Source organism: Phasianus colchicus, chromosome 3 (assembly GCF_987193195.1).
Source record: "Phasianus colchicus chromosome 3, bPhaCol1.hap1.1, whole genome shotgun sequence".
Classification (NCBI taxonomy): Eukaryota; Metazoa; Chordata; class Aves; order Galliformes; family Phasianidae; genus Phasianus; species Phasianus colchicus.
Genome location: NC_143438.1, coordinates 63,197,245 through 63,216,366, shown reverse-complemented (window position 1 = coordinate 63,216,366; position 19,122 = coordinate 63,197,245). Strand labels below are relative to the sequence as shown.

The 19,122-nt window shown below is 38.2% G+C and overlaps 1 long non-coding RNA gene across 1 annotated transcript in view; it reads right to left on the bottom strand.

Annotated features, from left to right (window-relative positions):
- Window positions 1–1,805: 1,805 nt before the first annotated feature.
- The window catches only part of LOC149918639 (uncharacterized), a 32,534-nt gene continuing 15,217 nt past the window's right edge, over window positions 1,806–19,122 (bottom strand). Inside the window, exons 2-4 of the long non-coding RNA XR_016465615.1 lie at window positions 5,992–6,119; window positions 2,818–2,894; window positions 1,806–2,029 (exon numbers count right to left, since the gene is read on the bottom strand). This is a non-coding gene — a long non-coding RNA (uncharacterized LOC149918639). The remainder of the gene's footprint in view (window positions 2,030–2,817; window positions 2,895–5,991; window positions 6,120–19,122) is intronic.

Genomic DNA, 19,122 nt, shown 5'->3' with positions numbered 1-19,122 from the left:
TTTTTTGTGTGTGTGTGTGTGTGTTTTTTGTTTTTTTTTTTTTTGTTAAGCCAGCTGAGTCTTAGAATCGTGCTCTTCTGCTTTCTGTCACAAGCCAAGGCACTGAGACAGAGGCCTAATCCAAGTTTCAGTTCCACCAGAGTAGAGATATCTAGCTATACAAGAGATGTCTAGCTATCTTTTGTCTGCCGATTTTTTTTTCTCTGCATTGCTCAATTCTGTCTGTTTTAGTTTTAATTCAATATATTTTGTAATATTTATTTCTCCATTTCATGATATGTGTTTCAGGACTGTCCCATCTGTGTTGATGTCCTCTCATCAAGAGCTCAAGAGCTGGAAATGAACTGTCCAATGAAAAGCATACCCCAGTGATCTGGTTTGCTAAGATATGGGACACTGAGTTTTCAGAGACTGACTGAATTGTCAAAAAATGTCACATCTCATTATCTTTTCAGAGCTGGGGAAAGGGCTCTTTCATTGCAGATTGAGTGCACAGAAATTAGTTATTAAAAAAAAAAAAAAAAAAAAAAGGAAGAAATGTCCCCACAACTTTCCTTGCTCTTTTCTTTACTGCATGACCAATTTGCCCCACTCTTGCTACTTGGACCTGGGAATTTTCATGTATCAGGGCCACCTTTAACATTCTCTTTACATGAGTCCTGTCTTCCTTCTCTAGAATACTGTATACTATACAAGTGAAAGGGAAATTCATGAGTGTGGAAAAGTTGTATCCAACTTTTCCTTCTCTTGGCCTATGACTGTTTTCTGTTCAGTTTCGGCCCCTAAAGCTCCAGCTATCCAAACACTCTGTAAGTGCCTATGTTCTCCACTGCAAAGCTGCCTGCTAGAGACAGGGTTTTGGCATCCCTTGCTATCACATCAGTGGCACTAATTTCTTTGTCAACTAGTGTAATAAAGAAACATACGCTTTCTGGATTTTTCCATCTCAAAGCAACTGTCATATGTGATAAGGCGTTGGCAAAATGAGTATTTCTGTGTACACTAATTACAGCATTAGTGTGATTTATGGATGATTTATGGACCAGCTAAACCACAGAGTTTTGGTGTGAATGCCCTGGTTAGTTATGGAGGTGATGTGTTCATGGAAAGCAATGATTTGACTCTAGGACTAAGTTTCAAACCCACAAAGTTCAAATGGGTTCAGAACTTACTCAAACACATTCTCACATTCCTCTATTTTACAGACAAGGGTAATGATCCTAAAAGCAACTGCCCCACAGCGTCAGTGGAGTGAAAAATTGAAGGGTTGTTTTCCAAGTAATCTGACTCTGTACAGCTGGATCAATAGTCAATATTGCCAGGGCTTGGCTGCCTTGCTTCGACCTAATTTTTACCATTGCAGGTCACTATAAAGCCCAATGTGAAAGAACCTCTGGGATCTGGAAGGGAAAAGATGACATAAAACCCTACCGGCCCTCAAAGCTCTCAGCTTTTTAATAGACAATATGTATTGAAAATTTAAGCATTTAGGCAGGTTGAAAAATTGGGTGGAGCTGATTCCTGGTGTTTGCAAAGATGCTTGTATGGCATAACTACTTCAGTGGGCAGAATTATCCTGCCACCACTTAGACTGGTGTCATTACCTGTATGAGTGAGTGCTGCCCAGTCATTAAAGCTACATTTCAGCCATGCTGTCATCTGACTCTTCTATTTGTACTCTGTGTTTTCCCATAAAAAATTGCTAGGGTTGATTTTTCTTTACCTGTATCAACAGTGTCCCTTGCAAAAGTGTCTAGTAAGTTTGAATTAAACTAATGAAGCCTTTGAACTACACGAATAAAATACCTCAAAACTTGTGCCAACAGGTTTTGAAAATTGTTACGAGGGTCCCCTCACCATTCAGCCCCATGCCTCGCAAGCTTCTTTGATACACTCATATCTTTTTTCTCCTCTTTTTATCCTTCCAGTAATTCTGCTTCTGAATAAGAATGTAACCAGGGAGTATCCTCTGGCAGAGAGATGATGAAGGTGCAGTGGGTCATGGTCTCTTCTGCATCAAGCAACTGCTCTACAATTGTCAGAAAAGGAAATACATCAAACAGTCAGGACTTTATAAAGGTCAGTTCTGGAGCTTACATAAATCAATGCTACAAACAGCCACTCATGGCAAAGAAAAGTGGCTCTACAACAGCTCTGCCCTGCTCTGGGGCTGCGTGTTGAAAGGGGGACAGTTGCATAGCAGGGATGTGGAGTTGCCAGTAAAATGCTTTTATTGTGGCAGGAGGGGCTCATGGCCAGCAATATGTCGTTGATTTGTGACCACAGATGCCACATGGGTGGTACAGACAAGCTCTGACTACTCTCAAGAATTGGTCCAAGTAGCTCTTTAGAAATTCCACCTGGCGAGACTTAAACCGTACCTTTTCAGGACATTGTCACTGACTTCCTCGAACATCTGTAAATAGCTGGTTTGTATATGTTCATGCACCGTGGAGGATAGAGTTTAGATTTTTTTTTTTAATAAGGTTATCCTTTTGACACAAGGCCAGATTGTAAGGGAGTCAGGTCTTTGCTGGGGAGAGCTGTTTGACTGACTTAGTGGGTGGCATTCTCATAGTTGAATAACAATTTCTTTGTTCTGCTCATTTTATTGTACCTTTATTCTTAAGTAAAAGGCCTACTTGATTTATATATGAGCAGACTGATCTCTACTTTGTGAAAGCTGTTTTCACCTTGAACACTACTGCTTCTTTCCCCAACTTTTACCAACGCCCCTCAAAAAATCAATCCACTCTTCCACCGCAGCAATATAAGGGCAGGTCAACAATGGCTTCATTCATTTCAGAAAATCCTTACCTGGTAGCGAAAATGAAAAGGATCAGTAAGAAAATCATTCCTGTTCACCTATTTTCTGTCATAGATTCTTCTGGCAGCTGTTGCATAAGAAACAGCAAGAACCTGTAATAAGTCATCTCTTTTGAAAGAAGCAGCTATAATTTTGACTTTTTATATATCTGAATGTTTTTTCTTTATTGCTGTTACTACTTCATGTTCAAATTTAGACTTTACTGCACTGAAACCACAACTTTAGGACAAAAGAAGAACAATATTTCTTAACAGTAAGAAAATTTACTGTGTCTAGATCTACAGAAATAAACCAAATCATTAGAAGATACTAAGAAAAAATGTGTATTTGTCATGAAATATGATCAGTGAAAGCTAGTAAACAGAAGTGGAAGTTCTGTTTTCTCACAATCAAATAATAATTTACTGGATTTTAACTGATCTGTTTCAGTAAGATACGCAAAAATTAACAGAAAATCAGAAAGAAATACAAAATTTAACAGTACTGTTGTGAAAAGCTAGTATCGTATGTAATGGCTGATTTGGTAAAATTAACTTCAGCTTTTAAGAAAATGTGGGGATATTTGCACACGGGAACAAAAGGAGAAAGGGATGGGTTGAATAATTGCCTGATAAATTCTTTTTCAGTCAGGAACATTTTTCATATGACGTTTTTGAATTTTTGAATAACTCCATTTAGATTCTCACACAATTTACAAGTTCCACAAGCCTTGCTGTTCTTTTTTTTTTTTTTTTTTTTTTCCCCCAATTGTAGAAGAAAGAGGAAAGAGCAAGAGATAGTTTAGCTGCACATGGATTGAGAAACCCAGTAGGTTAAAGGTAGGAAATTCTGGAATGCTGAATTCTCCTTGGTAACTTTTCCCTTTTGGTAATTTTGCCTAAATAACATTTGCCTTTTTCCTGTTTATTTTGTATATTCTGTTTTTCCTTTTATCTTTCTTCTTGCAATTACTAACTGGTGTTCTGATAAACTTTTATATGTTAATTACTATTGAGTATCACGAGATACAAAAGTACCTTTTACAGATGCTCCTTCTGTAAGTCTGCATACAGACTCATCTTTTTGAACTTGAGTTTGCTGTTTATATACACAACAGTTTTATTAATATACTTATTTTGGCTTTCTTTCTGTAAATACAATGTTCTTGTAAGGACATGGGATATTAAAATTATTCACTTATGGAACCATCTAGCAGAAGTTTTCATGCTCTTTCCATGTAGTGTTTGTTCCTTCATTTTGTCAGTGAATTTGGGCTCCATGAGATGGAACAAATTTCTTTTCATTCGGTTGAAATAAAAAAGTCTATTTCTTCTTTATTTTTCTTTGCTGCCAACCTAGTCATGGAAAAAAGGGTCAGCTGCTAGGAACTTGATATTTTATAGCTCTCCCTTGACTTTACTGTGCTTAACTTTTGAGAAATTCATTTTTTTTTTTCTTTTAAACCTGTATCTATAAAATCTCAGTTTCAAGTTGATGCTTAATTTGTGCATTCACAACAGAGTTTTATTTGATATATCTATACTGCTTAGGGTTTTTCTGCACATCAGAAAGATATGAACTCTCTACCATACCCAACTTATAAGGCTTCATTTGCACAAACACACTCAAGTCAGTGCTTAACACAAAGCTATTAAATTCTAAGTGTGGCTTATGCACTTTGGTGAGTGGGTGGAAGGATAAACCATATGCTTCAAATGAGCAGATATCTCAATATTTTTTAAAATTAGGCACTAAAATCAACTTTTTGTGTTTATCAAAAACTGCAGCTGAAGACCTCAAAATATTGATAGTAAAACAGCAAAATGATCATTTCTGAATTTTGGGAAAGCAGATAACATTTGATTTGCAAGCTACCTCAAGTAAAAGTGTGTTCTTACTGTGGGTTCACAATATGACATTGTGTATGTTTGGCTCAATGTGGTTAGGGAAACACAATGGTTATAAAGTTGCAGTGACTTTCCCATCATTTTTCTATACTCAGGAAAAATTCTACTAATTCTACTCCTGAAAGAGCATTCTGAATATTTTTTATTGGATTGTAGCAGAAGAAGCAAAAGTTGGCTGTTCTGGTTGGTCACGTCTGCATAGACTGAGCGAGTTTGTTAGAGATACTAAATCTTGTGATGCCCTTTCAGAGAACTGTAGTTTTTAAAAAGACAATGTTCTGGAGGAGATGTTAGGCTAAAGATTCAACCACTTGACTTTTTCTCCTCTAGGAACAAGCTGCCTTTTAGATGACCAGGTCTTGATCTATCCTAGCCCTGCAAAGAAAATACTGTGGTATTTTCCCTGTAATGTTGATGATGAATTTTTACAAAGGTTGTGCTTTTGTTTTCAAAGACTTGGCCTGAGCTCCAGCTGCACAACACAAAGTAGTGCAGAGTGAATTGTGCCTTTGCACCACAATTGGGTTTCCTTTTTAAGATACTGGCATGTTGTTCCCAGCAGCTCACGTGAATCCTGAATGCACCTTGTTCTCCTCAGTCGCACAGCACAGAGACTTGCCAAATGCCTCCACCTTTTTTCAGTCTCTTTACATCCCTCCATGTGGGATTTAGCAGCAAGAGGCTTCACCTAAGGAAAAGGATGAGGATCCTCTCTCCCTTGTAGGTTTTCTTTGGAAGGATCTACAGAGAGTTTTTACTCGTTACATAAATCTCTTATCTTCAGATTAGTGATGGAAAGCTTTCACACATAAATGTCTCTCTGTCTTTACACTTAGCTCGCCATTCAGTTCTGAGTCATTTAGCTGCTCTTTTTCTCTATTTTTCCCTCTGAATCTTCTCACTAGGAATGCCAGCTTCAGACCAGCAATCAGTACTGAAAATTGTATAACTATATGAACTTAGGTAAATTGGGCTCATCAGCATACTGCAGCATGTAATTTATTTAAGTGGATGTGGAAGCAAGAGATGCCTCTAAGTAAGTCCTTTACACACTGGTCCAGGTTGCGTAAACATTTTCATATCCTGCCAAGGATGTACTAATTAAGCAGCAAAACACATAGCAGAAAGTTTTACCTTTGACCACTTACAATTAACGCCATTTGACATAAATTATTTCCTGTCATGTTGTTCCGTGATGCATCAAAGTAATCTCACGCTTTTACTAGAGAACTATGATTACAGGAGAGCTATGATGCATATAATAACTCCACATTTTACCTGTCTTGTAAATCACTACAGTAGTAACATTTTTCAGGTGAATGGTAGTGTGGTGACAGCAGTGGCAAAGAAGAGGCAACATCTCCTGTTGACTTTCCATGTATCTTCAAAGTCCTGGAATATTACTCCTATAAGAAAGGAATAGAGATCATATATTTCTGCCTGATAGGCTATTTAGAAAAAGAGTTTAATGAACATTTTTAAGTTCTTTATGATATATAGAGTGAAGATACTACAGAAGTAAAACCTTCCACATGCACAGTACAAGGCAGTATTTCAATGTTGTTGGTCATTGCTATTCAAAATAAAACTGGAGAATAACTCACAGACATTCATTTCAAAATTGTCAGGAAACTGGAGGGGAAGAAAAAACAAAACTCTCAGGCATTTAGTTTGACACTTGAAAAGTAAGTCACAGAACCTAATCCAGGCAGATCTGATCCACACCTAATTACTTACGGCTGAACTGAAGCCTATGAAAAACTCAGAATTTTGTTGACACTTCCACATTTGCACACAGTATGAAGTGTGGAAGACACCATGAAAGATAGGCACATGCTGTTGTATGAAGGCACTCCTGAATTCCTCTGTTCAAGCTTCAGGCTGGTCATATACAAGCAACTTCTGACTGGGGAACTATATAGCTGTTTTGGCAATAGGAGCTTTCTGGGCCCATGCCAATCTGACGTACAGAGATGCTGGGTTTAGTAGCTGAAGCACAGCACTGTGAGTAGTAACCCACTCCTACATCCCTTAATGCTGATAAGTACTCAATAACATGATAAATAGGTACCTGTCTTCAGCTGCATATGTCTGTGCAGTCTTTCCCTGATGGGGACCTGCTCTCTGAATCTAATTCAAATACTTGTGAGGCTGCCCCATATGCTTTTTTATTTGAAACCAGTGGGATTGGTACTCTCGGTGGGACAGAAACTAAGTGGGTGCCCACCTTCTGACTGACTGTAAAATGTTGGCTTTGAGCTTTAAACCCCACATTAACCAGAGCACTCTTTATAGGTAAAGCTGCCTTATTGGGGCACTTTGCCACAGCTCTGCTAGAGGAGAGGTTGAGGGTGGGATGGTGCTCTGTGAAAATGAGATGAGTTCAGCCACCAGTCTACTGGGCACAAAACCAACCAAGATTTTTCAGAAGTCTTGGCCTGGCAAAAATGATCTGAAATTTTTAAGAAACAGCAGAAAGCATGTCCTGGATACTGAGCAGTTCTGAAGTATTCTTTCCAAAGCACAGCTATCTTAGAACCTCTCAGCAAGGATGTTGTACAGTTTGTTTATGTTCTAGTAGGAACATAACATTATGCTTTTCTCTAAATTATTTGGAAATGATTGAATCATTTTAATGAAACTTTCCAAAATAAGTCAGCCTGAGACAGATACCTTGTCTGGGAAAATTCAGTCCAAACAGTTAAAAGTTGGCAAAGTTTCATAAACAAGAGTGTCTTATAATGGTCGGCATTGGGCGGCTCAGCTGTAGTTGTCACTACCAGCTCTGCCTAGACTCCCTAAACTGTCAGAAGGTGTTTGTGCTTCAGAAAGTTGTTTCTACAGTCTATTTGAGTTGGCAGATGTTTGTTTTTTAGCTGCCAGTATTACATTTTGCTTTATATAAGTGAGGTGCTGAAATTCCAGCTTAGAATATGCCCGGCTTATAGCAATTTCAATTTACATCACAACTGTAACAAAGCAAGAGGGTTCACATTTTTTAAGGGATATTTTCTCTTTAAGGATAGAGACTTCTGCATGGCCCAAGCTGAGATCTGCAACTCCCACTGACCATGGGGGCGGTTGGACTGGGTCTGCCTTTGCTCTGATGCACTCTGATATAGCAGGTGTGCAGGATTTAAGCACTCAACCAGCTGAGATGTTTGGCCTCAAGTATTCAGATGTTGTGTGGGTGGGCTGACTGCCCACATCATATTGCAAGGAATAGGGTTATCATTTTGTGCTATTGGAATATCAATCACATCCTCAGTCACACATTGCTTTTATGGCTTCTCTTTCCTCCCTGAAGCCTCCCCAACTCTACAAGGGTGGTAAAAGAGCTTTCCCACTCCACAACTTATATGCAGTTCAGAGGGACATTTCATGAGGATACTGTGTAGGTCTTAATGAGCATAGAGGAACTTTTGTGCCTCTCCTAGGAATCCAGGGTGAATTAATTCACTGATGAACAGTTAAAACACAGACTTAACGGTAAACCTGTCATACGCTGGCTAAGAGGTGGACAGAAAGCACCTTTCTTTTCAAAATCCTCAAAGACAGACAACCTAAATTTCAATTATGTAATTACATCAATAAACACATATTTTAAATGTATTTATATAATATACGAGTAATTGGAATGTCTTGATAACATACTACTCTGAGGCAGAAATACGCAAAATTTTGAATTATTTAAATATGTAAAAAATATATGTACAAATACATATATAATATATATGAAACACAGAATTCTGAAAAACAGAAACATTCAATTTTCATGTTGATTTTTTATTTTGTGTTATAAATTGAAGCTGAAGAGGAAGTTTAGAAATCAGTGGAAAAGGCTACCCAAAATGTCTTATTTCAAAGAAAACTCAGATTTTACTTTCCTATAGAATTCTAAAATCCTGAAAAATTAGAAGAAAACAAGCAAAGTGAGTATCCTTTAATCGCACTTTTCACTTTCGCTAGGTATATGTTCCAGCAAAATACTTGGTTCCGATTTTCTCTTCTTGCATCTATTTGTAACCATACTGAATTAATCCTACTTTATATAGAAAACAAGAGAGCACAGCGTGAGCACTTTTTGTCATACCTCTCTGAACATCTGTGGAAGATACACATCTCAGTGCCACTGAATACAGAAATGAGATACAGTCTGTAACACATATGGATCTACCACAGTAGGCACAGAGCAGCACATGTTCTCTTTCAAGGCAGATATACCTGTGGCTGCATGGGTGAAATGTATTAGCTGAAAATGTCAAGCAGCTGCTAGGTCTGCTTGGCTTATTAATCAGATGGGATCATTACTGAACTCATAAGCACTCCTTGTATGTGCTTCCTGTAAAACCTAATATACTGCATGCCATAGGTTGTTTCCTTATATCCTTAGAGATATGCTCTTGGAGGTGATACCAGCATAGATTAATTTAGACATTTCTTTTAACACAGGTTTTGCTGCACAGGTTTTAGAAACAAATTTCCTTTTTTTTTTTTTCCCCCCCCTAGGAATTGTAATACTGTATTCTTGTTTAACCTACTTATAAGGCTGTGGTAGATAACATTGTCTTGATTGAAAATTGCTAAAAATTTCTGATAAAATACATAGTTTTCTTCTGTTTGCCAAGTCTATACTTGTTTGGCTTTAAATTCTAGATGCACATATCAAGCCTTTCCCGGGAAAGTCTGAGCAAAGACAGCTTAGCATAGGGAGAATATATTACATTCTGTTAGTTGCACTGTCACAGCTATAGTGGTTTAAAGCAGTGTATGAGCAAGGAGGCCCTTTAGATAAAGACACTGTCATGTGGCATCATATCTACATTGCTGTGAATGCTACAACAGAGCTATTTGAAATTTCGACATCATTATGTCTATATTCTGTATTGCGTCTACTCTGATCACGTATTTTTATACCTTCTATAGAATGATGATTTGTTCTTTCCAAGGAAGAAATAGGAAGATTTTCCCTTCTCTGAATCTAGCATGGCACTCCTCATGTCCAAATCTTCTCAGTATTAGTGAAGTCTCAGAATAGTGTTGATACAGACAGCAAATGTGAGGCTGAGTCCCATTTGGTTGTTAAAGATCCCAGTGGGCTGCTTGGAGGAGTGATTGTGTTAGCTTGGGGATCAATCAGTACTACCTTTAACACCTCTTTCATCTCTTTCCCTTACTAATGTCTCCCTTGGCAGCATTACATACAAAAGAACGTGTCAAAAAACAGTCAAATGAACTGCAAACCACGTGGGCATGGCCTAACAGAACCTTCCAGGCCCTGACCTTGCTCCTCTTCTTTCACTGTCTGCTCATTCAGCCCCTCTCAGTATAACTCGGAGTGTGAGACTTGTTCCCATTGCTGGGGACCTGAGGATACCCAGGACCTTTCCTCATGCTACTGGGAAGCCTGGTGCTGCTCCACACGTGGGCTGCATGCACCAGGCGCATTCCTGCCCGGCTGCTGGCACTGCAAGGCAGGGCCAGAATGCAGGCCCAGCACTCAGAAATGCTGTTAAACTTGGCATAGAGACCTCTGGCCACTTCTATTTTGAAAACCAGTGGAAACAGCAGGATCTGAGGAGGGTACAACGGGTGTTTCTGAAGCTCAGAAGTATTTCAATTTAATTATACAGCCAGGGATGGTGAGGCTCGTAAAGCTCCTGTGTTTGCACCTTTGCTCATACGCTTGCTTAGAAATGCTGCAGCTGCAGAAAGGTTTAAGAAAATCTTTTCACCTTATAAAAACTGGAAGTATCAAACCATGGCAGGGTATCTAAGAGGTAGGGTTCTGGTGTAAGGGTTAGTTTAAGTGACCTATTTAAAAGTGAAAGTAATAAACAACCTGGAGCCTCATTTTTGTATATCCTGTCAGGTCTTCAGGTGTACTGAAAATGAGAGCTGAGTGCATAATTCAAAGGCTTCAGGGGGCCATGGCGAGATTTTATGGGCTTTTCTCAAACATACAAATGAAAAAATTAGTTGACAGGGAAACAGCAACGTTTAAACAAATTTTCTGAGGGTTTCTGCTGTAGGAAACACAGGCCATTCTGTGAACCACTGATATATACATGTCATACTCATCAGGGGTATATTCTGAGCTTATAGAATCACAGTCTCCAGCTTAAACCATGACACAAAAAAGAGTCATTTGCAAAAAAGTCTCTCTGTAAATCTTCCACCAAGCAACCTCAGCCCATTTGTGGAACTGCTGAGAGTTCAGAATTCATGAAAAGAGAGCTAATGTCTCTAAGTTACAGACACATAAGCATATGGATTCAAGTACTTATATTAATAAAAAACAGAGCTATCCTGGTTATAAATGTTTTGGTTGTTTTACATCTCCTTGTATGTATTCTCATGTAATGGGATTTTACGTACCTATTTATTATTGGAATTTTGTGTGTGAAAATAGAGTTGATCACTCATTTTTTGCTAAAGATATTTAAAAACAACACTTCAATACCTTCTTATGTATGACTTGATGCTGTACTATTAGAAAATTTCTTTCTCCTCCCCTGATTAGCTGTAGATCTTCTGCCTCCCCGCAGCCACTTCAGAAGTACAAAAAAGCTTCCTAGGAGCTCAGGCTACTTTTCAACAACCTACTGCATGCTTATTTCAGTACAAGTAGAAACGAAGTACATCATCAAAAAGACATGACAGAAGAGACCCTAAATGTGTTGGATTTCTGTGATAGTTTTGAGGCATATCATAATCATATGATTATGATTTTATTTGAGACTACAGCTCAGACACTACTACATTTACCTTCAAAATATACCTTAAGTGTTTCAGGAAAGAATCTGAAGATATGATGTTTCCCTGTAAATAGTGGTTTAATTATACTTGCAGGATACTCAGGGAAGGGTTAAGAACATTTTAAAAATAAATACGACTACACTTTCTGCCTTTTAGAAATATACTGTGCTTCTTATATTCTTTATTTTAAATTTATTTTTTATTTTTAATACAAGTCTATTTTTAGTACAAGTTTCTAACAAACATTTTGCTTTTTCAACTCAGTACAGAGGTATATATAAAAAAATTTGCTGCTAGTTGTTTTAGCATCTTCTGTGGGTATTGACTTTAGATGAAAGACTTCTGATTCTCTGAGAGTTGCATGAGTACTAGTGTATTTAGATTTCTATCTGAATTACACTAAATGAACTTCTCTGTGTGTTGTCTTAAAATGTGTGTATGTCTTCATGTATATATTTTGCCAAGAGTAAGAATTTGGGTACAAAATATATACATGTTTAGTAAAATCAAAGATGTATCTTCCTCTAAGAAGAGGTTTGAGGAGATTTATAGTTACTGATTTATAAGAATTCTGTTTGAAATGAATGGCAGAAACCTGAGTGGAAGTTTAAGCTATGAGATTTTCATTCAGTTGTATTCAAAATAAAGGTGTGATCAAGTTTATAGTTCTTTTGCTGAGTTCTTACTAGCAAGGATGCTATGTTGGATAGTATTGCAGATTTACCTTGTTACAATTTCCTAGCAGACCGAACTTTAACAGACTTATCAGCTATGACTATGCTAAAGACACTGAAATTCTTAGTTATTAATTAATGATTATTAATTACAAGCAATAACAAAAATACGCTTTTTATAGACTTCTTTTTCTTACATTTTTTCTTATACTAAGAGATCTGGAAAATCTATTTAAAGTTAAATAAATAGCAAATATAAATTATCAAGAAGAGGGTACTACATGTGGACATGTGCATGTGCATATTTAGTTTGTTTCTTGAAAAGATCTTACGTGCCAAAAGTTTCCTAATAAAAGATATCTGTTTTTCCGACAATCTTTCTCCTCATCAGTATGCCACATCAGCTGGCTCTCGCAGAACAGTAACTCTCTGAAGACTGCATACAAAACACAGTTTTAAATTTTTTTCTAAATAAAGATTCCCACTTTGATCACCTAACCTAGATCCATGTGTGTATCCAACCCAAATAACATTTCCTATGAGCATTAACTGTACGTCTTCTTCAGATTAACTGGATCAGCCATGGGGAGAGCGGAATCTTATATCTAGATTTTCATTCTCCTCTTTCTGGTCTTTCTAGTTCATGGGGAGAAAATGGATGGCACTAACTTCATCAGCATTTCTCACTCTCTTGGCTTCATTTTTATTTTATCTGGCATTCAGCAACGAAGCCTGTGTGAGTTATTACTGTCTCATGTCTCAGTACACAATTAATTTTTTTTTCCCCATCCCAAACTGCCAGGGCCCAGCTTTCATCCAATCTTTACAAAAAGACTACTGTGTGAGGGGATGTTTTCATTATTTTTTCTGATGAGGAAGGCATTACAGTAGAATTTTCTTATTTTAATTTCTCTCTTTCTGAGGGAAAGAAAAAAAATTCCATTACTAAGTTCTAAAGACCCATTGTTTTGTATTGTTTTAGAAGACCAATGTGTCAAATAGTTATTTTCTAGCTGTTAGCTAAGTGTTACCATCCAGAGAGACCTAGACCCATCCAAAGAGATTTAGACAGGCTCAAGCAGTGGAGAACCTCATGAGATTGAATAAGTCCAAGTACAAGATCTTGCACCTGGGTCATGGCAACCCCCACTGTCAGAACAAGCTGAGGGACAAAAGGGTTGAGCACAGTCCTGACAAAAAATACTTCAGAGTACTGGTGAATGGTTACCTGGACATGAGCCATCAATGTGCCCTATCAGTCCAGAAAGCCAACTGTACCCTGACCTGCACAAAGCAAAACAAAAACAAAAACAAAACAAAACAAAACAAAACAAAAAAACCATGATCAGCAGGGAGAGGGAAGCAATCCTGCCCTTCTTTGTGCTGCTGAGACCACACCTGGAGTAGTGTGTCCAGATTTAGAGACCTCAGTACAGGAGGGGCATGGACCTGTTGGAACGCATCCAGAGGAAAGCCACAAAAATAATCCAAGGTATGAAATACCTTCCCTGTAAGGACAGGCTAAGAGAGCCATGGATGTTCAGCCTGGAGAAGAGAAGGTTCTGTAGAGTCCTAATAGTGGCCTTTCAGTATCTAAAAAGGGCTAGAAGAAGGAATAGGATAGACTCTTTAGCAAGGTCTGTTGTAATAGGGCAAGGGGCAATGGTTTCAAACTAAAAGAAGGGAGACTTCGGTTGTATATTCGGAGACGTTTTTTTACAGTAAGGGTAGTGAAGCACTGGAATAGATTGCCCAGGGATGAGGTGGATACCCTGTCCTTGGAGACATTCAAGGGCAGGCTGGATGGGGCTCTAAGCAATCTGATCGAGCTGTAGGTGTCCCTGTTCATTGCAGGGGTGTTGGACCAGATGACCTTCAATGGTCACTTCCAGCTCAAATGATTCTGTGATTCTATGATTCTATGATTTTATGATTCTGTGATTCTATGATTAAATGCTCATTTCCCATCTTGTGATTTTGAGTGTATTTGATTTCCCTATATGGTATCAATGCTCTTGACATAAGAAATTACTCTTATTAAAATAACATCTCATTTATAGCGGGGCTTTCAAAATTGAAGCTTCTTGGAAAATATGAAAAAATATATATCAGACAGACTTTACCATAAGTCCTTAATGACACAGATTATCCACTTGGCCTGGAAGCAGTTCTTGTATTCTGTATTCCTTTTATTTCTATATGTTTACAATTGCTATGGAAACCAAAACTGTGGTATTCACTACTTAGACTCATTTTCTATCTGATCTATCTCAAAATTATATAAGAATGCCATGGCAATTTATTGGGAAAAGGGGATGGTAAGTGAAAAGCCTGAAATGTGTGCAGTAGCAATAAACTGTAACAAAAAATTCTAACTTACCCGAATTCTGGTCAGTTAAGAAAACTGTAAAGTATACTGAAAATTAGTATCAGTCTTCTCTATTCTCATACTCTGAATAACACCAGAGAGTCTCAGTTCACCCCCCGTTCCATAGAATCATAGAATCTTAGTAGAATCACAGTATCATAAAATCACCAGGGTTGGAAAAGACCTCCGAGATCATCCAGTCCAACCATCCACTTACCACCTTTTTTCCAACTAAACCAACCTTAATACAACGTCTAAACCTTTCATGAACACTTCCAGGAATGGTGACTCTGCCACCTCCCTGGGCAGCCCCTTCCAATGCCTGACCACTCTTTTGGAGAATAAATTTTTTCTAACATCCAACATCAGTCTCTCCTGGCACAAATTGAGGCCATTCCCTTTAGTCCTGTTGCTAGCTATGTGGGAGAAGAAGCTGACTCCCACCTTGCCACACTCTTCCTCAGGTAGTCATAGAGAGTGATAAAGTCTCCCCTGAGCCTCCTCTTCTCCAGAAAAAACAATCCCCATTCCCTCAACTGCTCCTCATAAGACTTTTGCTCCAGACCCCGCACAGCTTCATTGCCCTTTTCTGGATGCTTTCCAGGGCCTCAATGTTTTTCCTGCAGAGAGGGGCCCAAAACTGAGGACAGTATTCAAGGTGTGGCTGCACCAGTGCTGAGCACAGAGGGATGGTCATTTCCCTGCTCCCACTGGCAACACTATTTCTGATATAAGCCAGGATGCCATTGGCCTTCTTGGCTACCTGGACACACTGCTGGCTAATGTTTAGCTGAGTGTCAACCAACTCTCCCAGGTCTATTTCTTCCATCAAATCTTCAACCATTCTGCCCCAAGCTTGTAGCATTGCCTGGGGTTTTTGTGGCCAAAGTAGAGGACCCAGCACTTGGTCTTGTTGAACTTCATCCCATCGGCCTCAGCCCAGCAATCCAGCCTGTCCAGATCCCTCTGTAGGCCTTCCTATTCCCAGGCATATCAACACATCCTGCCAGCTTGGTGTCATCTGCAAACTTACTGAGGGTGCACTTGGTCCCTTAGTTTTCACCTAAATTCCCCCAGAGTACTTCCTCTTTGTCATCCTAGAGTGTGCTGGAACTGTGCTGAATTTTTACTTCCAGTTCTGAGAAGTTTTAAGCATCTATACAGTACATAGTGAATAAAAACCAGTTTGAGATAACAGTTTGCACTAGTTTACAAAAAAGACTGAAAGAATCCAAAATTCTCAAGTTTAGGGAATTTGCCCAGATGATGGGAGTTGAAGATACAGAGATTTCAGGAAGGTTGTAATGAGCAGGGTGCCTCAATCGCTAACGTCATCATAAGCAGCAGGTTAGACTGGTGGCCTCCTGAGGTTTGTTCAAACCTGAATGCTTCCATGATTCTGCAAGCCTCTAGAACTCCATCTCCAGAAGACCAAAAATTGCAAAAGTCAATTGGGAAAGATCTTACAGTCAGCAAAGGCTTGTAGCCTCAAGAAAGCAACACATTTAAAATACAACCTCTTTCTGTACTTCTATCAGCTCCTTAAGGATCTTGCAGTTCTGGGCATTGGCTTTTATGAGTAATTCTGAGAAAAAAATTGCCTAGCCCAATGTAGAGTGTTTAGTTACTTACATATTTCAGTAGGCAGTGAAACAGCGGTACATCCCTAATCCTCCTGCTTGGTTATATCAGTGCTCCAGATGAGGGAGTAGAGCAGCTTGTTAAACTTGTAAAGTTATACAACTCCCACTCCTTTCAGCTTTTTTTTTCTCTTGGCACTTTTATTTTTCAGAAATGCATGTAGTTAAGCAAATACTAGTGCTGGCTTTTTTGTGACTATATTTCTGTTTTCCTGTTTTATGAAATGTTTCTAATTATTAATTGTTAGTGTTACTTTGAATGTATGAATGAGGTAAAATATTTACTTATTTGTCTTAAACAGGTCATGATTTGAGAAGTCTGTAAAAACCTCCACAAAGATGCAATGATGTTTAAAACAAAACAGAGAAGTACATTTATAGAAACAGCCATTATCAAAGGTGGCAGGACTTTTTGGCTTCCCCTGTTGAAAACAGGATGAATATATCACTTAGAACATGAATGGGTCTTTGACATAACACAAATATCTAGCAGCTTCATTGTTTCACAGCTGGCCTCCAAATGTCTGCAGTTTGCAAGTGACCATATTTGATCATCACCTCAAGGTCAATATCAAAATCTCACTTGTTTTGATCTGTGGAGTTTTAGGGACTTCCTGACATGTCACAAATGCGACATAGATGTCATTCATGAAGATGATACTGTTACCTGCCTAGAGGTAGGGCAGCTGCTCTGACAGCACAGTCTCTTTATTATTCAGCTGATGTGAAGGAAAGGTCAGGCTGGAGGCTGCAGAATGACACGTCAACTTGTAGCCTGGGATAGTGCCCAAGGTGCTTTCTTTCATCCAATTCGAAATCAAACAGCTTGTAAACTTAGTGCTATTTTGTCCCTCGCTACCAGCTCTTTGTTATGATTGGTGAATAATGATTTTACTAAGCAAAATAGCTGTGTTAATTTGAAAACAGAGAAGAAACATTATCACGGTAGAAGAGAAAATCCCCATGCAGGGAGAACATTTTTGATATTGTGGGAACTTCATCATGGGAGTCAAAACTATTATAGAATCCAGTCTCCCTGAAGTTGAACTTAAATTTGGAAATGAGATACAGCTTTTTAAGTGAGGGCATTGACCATTGAAACAAATCTCTAAGGGCTGTTGTAAGTTTGTCACTTAGCATCTTTAAATCAAGGTCATCTGTCTTTCTAAACTACATAGTCCATTTTAACCATGAACTATTGCACTGTTACACTGTAGGGAAAAATATTAACCTTCAATGGAAATTTTCAGACTTTGGCTGCACAATGAGTAGTTCAGACTAGTAACTTCTTCTAAGTTACATAATTAAAGCAGTCTTTTCTACAACTATTACTAATATTCCGCAGAAAGTGCATGTAGCCAACCTACTAAGAACTGGAAGGCACAAATTCCCATGGAAGCCCACAATCTGTCCTTTACACCACTGCACAAGCTCAGATGATGGCTTATGCAGTAACTTGGGTGCATGTGCAGGTTCTGCAGGGGACACATTCCTCCAGTGCACTGACTGCTGCAGGAGAAACCTTCACTTCCTTCTGTGCTCATCGCATAAGTGGCTTTTTATTTTAAAGTGATATATCCTAAAATGCAACACATCTTTCATAAAGATCATTTTCAGGCAGCAGAAATTAATTTATTTCTGCTATTTATTTTTAGCATTCAGAATACATTATCTACACAAAAATTTCAGCTGTAGCCTTTTTCTGAGAAAAGCACATCTTGTGCTACTCCTTACAAAGCTACTGCTCTTATGTATCGTTGGTAGCTACTAACACAGTGAAAACTGGATGTATGCCTTCAATTATTTGGACTGCACTTTGCAATACAAGTCATTTCAGGACACAGGACAGAGGACAAAGTACAGAGATTGCTTATCAAGTGTTCTTATAATATTTCTTATATCTTTACCTCTCATGCACCGAAGAGTAGTTTCTGGGTATTATTTTACTGGTAAAGAAACTATATACAGAGTATTTTAGCTAAGTAATTTATATGAGAGCTGAAAATGGCCTTTTAGCAAAAAAGGCTCTAGCAGACCTAGGAGCCCATAAAACAGACCTTCTTCACCTTGTGTGAAATTGAGAACACAGCTTTAACAACTTACTGTTATTTCATTTTAAGCATTAAATCAAGTGATTTGAAACTTCTCTTTTCTAGGGCATAGATGTGTGTTTTTAGATTAGGGTGGAAATGGAACCTGCTGACACTACGTGTAACTATTATTATAAAGTCATTGTTGGATCCATTAGCCTCTTTCTAGCGTTCAAAACTTTTGGTCCAATTTACCTTATTGGAAGCATTTTTCCAGAGATAACTGGCACTAAGTGGAGATGTTAAGATTCAGCTCAATTGCTAACAATTTGTATTAGTAAAAACTGCTTTTTCCTAAAAGGAAAACCTCAAACCTTTCGTACTTCCAGTTTTTTCTGAAGTCTAATTTTTCATCTGAGAGTGAGCTGGAATGCATTTAGTTATTTTCCGAAGAATACAAATAAAGTATTTCCAAGCACCTGATTTAAATTCACCAAGTTGTCTTTGAAAGCAAAACAGTTTATATTTGCAGATAGACAAAAGAAGACATAAAAATGTGGGGCAAATATTCCATGTGAGGATAGGAGAAGATTTATCCATGACAACATCGAGTTGTAGAATGAAGAGTAACGTTTAACTGTTTTGTAAGGCATTTATTCATTAATTGCAAGTTATCCTTGCAATTAAACACTTATAATAAGCACTGTATATGTCCCCACTGGTATTTAATTTAATCCTCAACGTTTGATGACACGTCAGACCTCATCAATTTTACACCTTTTTTCCTCCCGGAATGAGCTTTCATTTACCAATTTCAATCCAATTACTCTTCCTCTCCCATTTCATTAGGCCTTGTAAATGTGATCCCACAATACTGCTGTTAACAACTGCTAGCAAGACCTCATAAATATATTTTATAATTGATGGATGTTACATAA